General features: G+C 26.0%; 1 long non-coding RNA gene across 1 annotated transcript; it reads left to right on the top strand.

Moving 5' to 3' along the window:
* Window positions 1-851: 851 nt before the first annotated feature.
* On the top strand, window positions 852-6,240 carry LOC132951794 (uncharacterized). Its single transcript, XR_009665413.1, has 3 exons — window positions 852-948; window positions 1,042-1,375; window positions 6,076-6,240. It is a non-coding gene; the product is annotated as an uncharacterized LOC132951794 (long non-coding RNA).
* Window positions 6,241-8,724: the final 2,484 nt, after the last annotated feature.

Here is an 8,724-nt window from a genome sequence, read left to right on the forward strand (position 1 = left end):
AATGTATGAATAATTTACAGAAGTTATATTGCTTATAACGAAAAATATAATAATACAAATTATGGTTATCGTCTATGGTTGTTTATGAAAAGCTTATAATAATTCATATTATGATTAAAATATTAATTATTATTATTAAATATTACGTATTTTAAAAGACATATCAATTTTAAAATACGTTTGTCATCGTTGGTTATTATTATAAAATATTTAGCAAAGCTTTTTAAACGAAAAATATCACTAGGTTTAAATCACGAAAAGTAGGTCATAGTTGTTATAAGCATTAAAAATAATTATTCTTGAAAAAATATATTTTTGCTAAGGTAGCATAATAATATTATACCTACAATTTACAATATCGTTAATATCAAGTATAGTATAATAATAATAATGATAATAATAATAATAACTATAATAGTATAGAAACAACCTTATTTGTTTATTTCGATCATTATTATAGGTACCTAGGTACATGAAATTGTAGTTTTTATTTTTTTTGTTTAAACGAAAACACTAATAGCGGTGTAAGTACATCTACAGGAGTAGGTACGGTTTCAAACATTTGAAAACAGTGATGTCTGTCTGAAAAAACATTTATCTAACCCATATAAATTATACTAACATACAGTGTATAGTAATAGCATTGTTACTGTAATACCGTGTGTTTAGTAAATTTATTGTCAATACGATGATGTATAGGCGACACAGCTGACAAGTGTTCGGTGTGTGTGACGGACTGTGATGTTGGAATTATTATTTTGAAACACGTACGCGTCCTACATAATTAATGTTCATAATATTATTAAACAACAACAAAACATCTAATACGATTTTATTTTGTTCACAGATTGCAGTATTATAGCGAGTATAATATAATATAAGGATTAAAAGTATTTAAAACTCTAATATTCCGATGATATTATATTTTACGGAGTGTAAACCACGTGAGTAAGTAGTGTGTGTAGGAATCGGTTTTGTTAAACAGCTGCCAACAAACGATAATATAGTTTTCGAATTGTTTTTTTCAACAACTTGTTTTAGAACGCAGTAAGACGAGCAAGGGTCACAATCAAAAAAAAAAATTGTATCCAACACATAAGTTTTTAACTCACAGACCGCAAACATATTATATTATATTCATATTATATATTATATATCATAACAACATAATTCAAGCAATACAATATAACGATGATGTTTTTGGGATTTAATATAGCCAGCTGTGAGTCATGATGACCTATCTACCTTATCTACTGTTCATTAAACCAATGCGAAATACTTCAGTTTTCATCTTAGACATCATCGTTAACTTACAGACACTGTGACATATTTCCTCGCTATGCTATTGTAGTCATGGGAATCCGTTACTTTGGAGGTACAACATTATTGTTTTTAGACATATTAATGTACTATATTATTGTACATAAAATAACATAACATAAGATTTATTCGAAACCGTTTTTATGCATTTTATATTTTTCTGTAAACAAACATCTATTCAAGCGTAGCCAAAAGAGAAAATAATATTATGTCATGTTATTATAATCAGAATTTCACGATAATACATTCACCTATATTTAATATTCCGTAAAATATTATAATATATTTACATTATATTGTAAAAATACACCTTACTAACAATTTTATAAATTGGAATTTAAAATTTAAAACAAGAGGGTAATTAAACCTATACCAATTATTTCAATTAAAAGTATTAATGCAGATCTTACTAAACTTTAGAGGACCATAGTTAATAAACTAGCGAACCAAAATTGATGTTTTGACTGTCAACATTTTCAGAAAAAAAAGCTTTCTTTACCAGAATCCATTAAAAAATATAGTAGATGCCATTTTAAAAAATAAAGTTAATTTTGCTATTGGTACACCTGCGTGTTTAAACATTTTGAAATTGTTAAAATTGCCTGTTAAAAATAAAGAAACACGTCTTTTTTCGTTTTAATGAAATTTCACGTCATCGATCCATAATCGTTAAAAAAAAACCCGCGTACAATGACATAAGATACACCCTGTATAACAATAATTACAATATTAAAAAATAATATTTATGATATTATTTATTTATTATTTTATTTAATCTGCATTTTCGTTTATATTGTTCACTTGAACATTTTCATTAAATTGTAATTATTCATAAAATAAATGATAAAGGATAAAGAAACATTTTAAATGATTATTAATAATTATTGAAATTGTAAAATTTAAATATTCAATATAATTAATAATCATCTAATTATAATTTGATTATACGTAAATAACTACCATACATTCACGATCTGAACAATTCATCTTCGTTATTAATCCACGTCGATTGATGGTCGCTTGGTACTTAATTATAATCAGGGCTTGAAACCGTAAATATTTTGGTTTTGAATACCGGTTTTTTATTTTTCGATTTTGATTTTGATTACCGATATTTTTGTTTTTCGATTTTGTTGTCGGTTTCGGTATTGATTTTGGTTTTTAACGGTTTAAACCGGTATTCAAAATCGGTATCCAATCGTAAATAATTTACAAGTCGTAATATTTTTAAAAGCAAACAACAGATGTCATTTGATTTTCCAATTCCACATACCGTCTAGTACTCTAGTTACCCATGCGAACAAAGAAGTTAATCCAATCGCTTGCGTAATAGACAGCCCGACATTTCCACCATAGGTATCGAAAATTATTTTCTATCTAATCAATGTCCTAGTTAATTTTGAATACAATACAATTTAATGTACCTATGTAACTATCAATAATCCAACCAACTGCAATGAACATTCATTATATCATACATATTATTTGAAAACTTTTTTTGTTTTACATAATTTTAAGTCTTAACTAAACAATAGATTTAAAAAAATTACATACTAACTATTTTTTATCGGTGTACTTAGTTAATATTTTTTTTTAAATGAAAACATGCATTTTAATTTCATAATCCTTAGCAGAATATTATGAGGAGTATTTCCATTTATAAAAACCATAACTCGGACTATTAGTTAATTAGTTATGACTTATAATAATTTACATTTTATATGAACTGAGTAGTGGATAAAGATTTTGAAGGGTATAAATCTTTGCCACTAAACTCCACTCATATAATCTGAAAATCCAAGTCCCCGATCGTCGGTTTTTTATCGAATTTGCCAAATATGCTCAGTGTTGTTTCCATAACTTAGGATTCAATATCGTCGATTATCTTGTTTACGACGTCTTTAAAGGTTTTTTAGATTTTCTGAATTTCTTCCTAGGCCGTGTCGTTATATTAAAACAAACATAGTTTATTAGTAGCCAGCTATTACGACATCATATTATTAATCGGCCAGCATCAGCTGGTTACGGGACAGTTTATTTTTCCAAATACCATTATTATTATTATTATTATTATTATTATACCAAATATACTTACGCAGAGGTATACACGTTACAAACAATTGTATAAAAACAATTGAATAACAGCTGGACGTGATATATTAACGTAATTATTTTTTAAATTATAAATATTTTATTTAGTTCCCCTGCACAATGAGTCCGTATAATGCCCTGTTTCTTTATGTGACTTTTTTGTATTGGTAATTACCGTGGTCAATAAATATATAAAATAAAATGTTACAGTACTTATAAACAATTGGCAAACTATGTCCAACGAAAAGCAATAAATAAATACCACGCTGAAGAATGTAAATCCTAAAAATATTTTTTACTCAATAGGTATTGGAAAAATTGAATATTTTAGTCACTTATATTTTTACTTGGTGGGTTGCATACTCTTTAGAGAGAATTTGTTCTACTTCAAATGATCTTATTGTCGTCAGTCATCCTACGATAGATGCATTCACGTTGGTATATATATAGGGCTCCGAGCAAATTTTTAAGGACAAAAAAGTTGTGTGATTTTATATATTTTGTTAATTTAATATAGTTTCTGAAAAGTATTTGTAAGTAATATTTAAATATTATTACTTTCGTAATAATTCAAATTCATTCACCCATATATTTATGGATGTTTATCTATATGAGATATTTTTTCATCTAAGATAAACATTAGTTAACTTAAATAATATATGTATATCTGGATTCTGTATATGATAAAAGATAATAAACTAGATAAGCTCAACACTGATTCCCGTATGCATAGTCAATTTATATGTCACATAAGACGTCACGTTAAACTATGTCTTATGTGACACATAAATTGACTATGCATACGGACATTAATACATCAGAGCAACTGTTATTGCGTACATAATCATAAGTGAGTGTATAATATTGTACGTCTTATGAGTTGTAAAGGAAATAGGACAGAGATGTAGCTTAAATGCCTATCCTTAACGCCGTGTAACGATATATTTTGTATTATTATAACCTGCGATGATTTATTTTTATTTTATAAGTAAATACACTTACAATCTGTAAAATTGTCCACAGAATATAGGCTAAATGTAAAAAAATATGTTCTGTAAACAAAACGTATACAATATTAAATGAAAGGCTTCCTTATTATTGTTGTCGGTAAAAACATTTCAACATAATTGTATAACTTAATATTGGCTTATTAATTTAATGTTTAAATTTTAATCTAATTAAAATTAGTAAAGTATACGTACTTATAATTATAAAAAAAGGTTTTAATTATGATTCTTATAATATTATATTATTTTGTCTTTGTACTTAGACTACCTATAGACTCCAACAATTAAATGAAACATTATTAAAAAATAATATAGCATTATGCGTTATTTATTTTAATGAACTCGTTCATGTATGAATATGGAAGTCCTTTAAAAAATGTGTTCCTATCCCATAAAATAAAAAGAAGTTTATATACTATATGTATATGTACATAGTGTTTAATATGTATACACTTAAACTAGGCGCCTACCTCATATATTTTTCCTTTTTAATAGCATTGAGTTTCTATTAAAATCTTGTCAATAACTATAATGTAGTTTTAGACTCAACGAAACGTGATGTAGAAATTTTAAATATTTAAAATGAATAAGTTTCTTGGAACCATGATCAAAGTTAAAATGTTAAAATATTGTAACAGTTCATTGATCAAAGTAAGTTTATACATCATAGTACAATCATACAATTTTAAATTTAAAATTTTTAAAAGGCCTACACTTGGTATTTAAGAATTCTGGTTATTTAAAATAAAATACATACATAATTGATGTTTGCTTATATCTTTAATGTTATTATGGTGGGTTTTTATTTTACATATATGTAGTAAAATTACGACATAAGACATCCAAGTTACACTCAAAAGACATAAAAAAAAAGGTATTTAAAAACATTATTATTTTATGATGTTCTAATAAGATTTTAAATTGTACACATACAGTATACACTATACTAACTTATTGAAGTTTTTTGTATTAAATGAAATAACAAAAAAATGAATTTATAATAATATTATTGTGACTATTTTTCAAGAGTTTTACGAAATTTAGTCAATTTCGAATAATCGCGAGTTATGAGTAGTTATAATATGTATATATTTTAACATATAATGGCAATCATTACAATTATTATTATACGATTCGGGTTGGTATCATGTTATTATTACCATCGGATAAACTATATTAGATTTCAAAATTTGAAATGTAATAATATTATTCGATTAGATTTAAAATACATATGTCATTATTTCAATTTATTTTATTAAAAAATTGCAATAGTTGTATCTGTTACAAACTATAGTGTATGGGCATCAGGCATAATATTATGGCAAGTGTCGATTGGTATAATAATATAATATTATGTATCCGACGATACTAATCATCTCACTTAATAGACTTCTATTATATGAATTTATATCATATAATGACCACGTAAGAAACAAGCCACGCGATTTATTCGTTTTTTATACGATTTTATGAATACCCCACTTATTACTATTTAATAATATGTTCAACTAGCTGTTCTGGTTCGCGTACGGTTTTTAAAAATTTTCTTCTAATGTTCGCTCATCAACTTTCAAGCGACTATCATAATACAGACGCTAAGTCCGATCACATTACATTGCTTAACATAATATCTAAATAATAATAATTTTGTATATAGGTTGGGTCGTGTGGCGTTTGATAATCCGCCAGGAGGTTCAAACGATAATATCAAAACAAAAAAAACCCCTGAACGGGTTGTGCTCGGAATGGGAATGGCCGACTCGTGGTCTGACAGAACTTACGGGCAGTGGTTACGGGAATAATCCAGACATGCGTGGCCAAAGTATAGAGCTTTCAAATTAATTGAGAAAAAGTCATCTAACAAAAGCAAAAAATTGAATTACTCTTCTTTTATCGACTGTTTACTAATAATACCAAGAAAATAAAATGTAATAAACATAATAATATAATATCATGTTCAAATGTTGTGCGGAATATACAATATTATCTAATATCATTATGACACCATTATTAAAATTAATTCGTGAGATGTGGACTGATGTGGGCACATTTGTGATTGGTGGATTGATCAAAGTCACAAAGCGCGAGAAGACAAATTAAATTAATCCACCTAATGAAAAAACTAAATTACTCGCAGATGTCCATACTGCAGTGATGTTAGAAAAGTGTATTTTTTGACCTGTTAGCTAAGTTCCAATAACGGTTAGCTGATCCTCATATCAGCTTCGGTAATCAAATTGTATTATTTCACTAATTATAACATATCAACTGTATAGGTAAATACTAAACAAAATTATTGTAAGTCAATATTTTATATACTAATGCATATTATAAGTATAAGAATACTTTTTATTTTGAAATCGCAAATTAAGTTTTTTAATATAAATTTCAAAGGTAAAATATATTATAATATGCACCCATTCTCTCTATGAAAATTTTACATCAAAAGGATCAAAGCATAAGAACTAATAAGTAATAACTTTATTCATCATAAATCTAATTATATATTATTTTCATAAATACCTATGACTTGTAAATTTGTTTCAAATTCAATATTTGAATGTGTTTCAAAATCGAATGTTTATATTCGACCGACGCGAAGGTTTTATTTAATTTTGATTAGAGGTATGTTTTATTTTCAATTCTAAATATTATTGCTACTAATATATAATTAATATAAACTATTTATATTATAAAAAGTAAAAACAATGAAACCATTCAATTGATGTTCTTGAATAATTTAATATTTGATTTGGATCTGCTATAATATGCGTGTGCTAAGTCATCGAAATATAAAACTATAAAAGTTATATTATAATTTATTTAATACTATCCCCATGCTATCAAAACTAATATAAATTCAAACAAAAAATATAAGTTGATACACTATTGAATGAAAATTTTTTTATTTTGAATCTATTGATTTAATACTTTGGTGAAGACTTTCTGCGGAAGATTGAAGTATTGAACGATTATCTATTTAGTATTTTCTATTTCATAGAATTGAATAAAAATAATAATTGTGTGAGGTTAAACCTCGAATTTGTTCTTTTCTTTATGAATATTACTTATTTTTACAAGAGAATGTTCATAAAACCGAATTTCTTTCTTCGTAATTGTATAGATCACATATAATTTGTTCATTTAATCACTGACATGTAGGTATCGCGAATAATAAATTTCACTTGGTGCTCAGTGTTATTTTCTACAAATCTACCCTTCTATAATTCGAAAAATATATATCATTAAACTATTTAAACCTAATCAATACATTTTAGTTCAGAATTTACAATCAGAATAATAAAAGTCCAACATTTTTGTGTAATTTTAGCAGTTGTTGTGAGAATTCTTAGGAAAGTAATAGAAAGTTTTCTATTTTCAACAAATAAATAGAAATATAAAGTTACGAGTATTCAATCGCCTTTGAAAAATAATTTCTACTTTTTAAAATTAGGCACCTTTATTTAAACTCTATAAATAATATATTTAAGCTGATAAAATGTACAATCTCCAACTTTAACAAGCTTAATATTTTATTAGCATAGTACATTATAGGCAGTGCTATAATATTATTAAATATATTTAAATAATTTTACAAGATAAAATTAAATTTCTACTATATTTTCTTTAAACATTTCCACGACAGACTTAATAATTTGTTTACAGTGTTTTAAATTATTATGAGTTTTAGCGAGTAAACTGTACAGTGTACTTACTACGTCAATGGTCACAAACTAATATTTTTGGAGTGCCACATCAAGAATTCGGAAAATTGTCGAGGGCTATCAAAACTCAATGTAAAAAGAAAGTTAAGGTAAAATCAAAAAGTACAACCAAAACTTAATTTAATGCACAAACAAAAAAAAAATAAAAATAAAAGTTCTAAATGTGTAAAATGGTAAATTTAATATATATTATGAAAAAATGAAAAAAAAATGATATGTAAAATTACAGAAAATCTTTCAACGACAAAAAGGACCGGTCTTGCTACCAACCAATAGTTGCTTGAAATTTGGCTTATGATTAGTACACGCTGTTTTCATAATAATTATAATGTTCATTGGTGAGCTGGGAGCTGAAAATGTTCTTTATACAATTCATCTTTAAAACCGCAGACTCACAGACTTATGTGGAGCCAACCATTATAACACATTATCACTCCCTATAATTTCAGCGTCAGGTAATTTTTTTCGATACATATTTTAACCGAAATTCATCGTAGATTGAGTTACTCTCAGTTTTTGAATACTTTTCATTACGCATATTTTAGTTTTGTTTAAGATAATATATCGGATGATCCATTTAA

The sequence above is a fragment of the Metopolophium dirhodum genome, chromosome 9 (genome assembly GCF_019925205.1).
Source record: "Metopolophium dirhodum isolate CAU chromosome 9, ASM1992520v1, whole genome shotgun sequence".
Taxonomy (NCBI): domain Eukaryota; kingdom Metazoa; phylum Arthropoda; class Insecta; order Hemiptera; family Aphididae; genus Metopolophium; species Metopolophium dirhodum.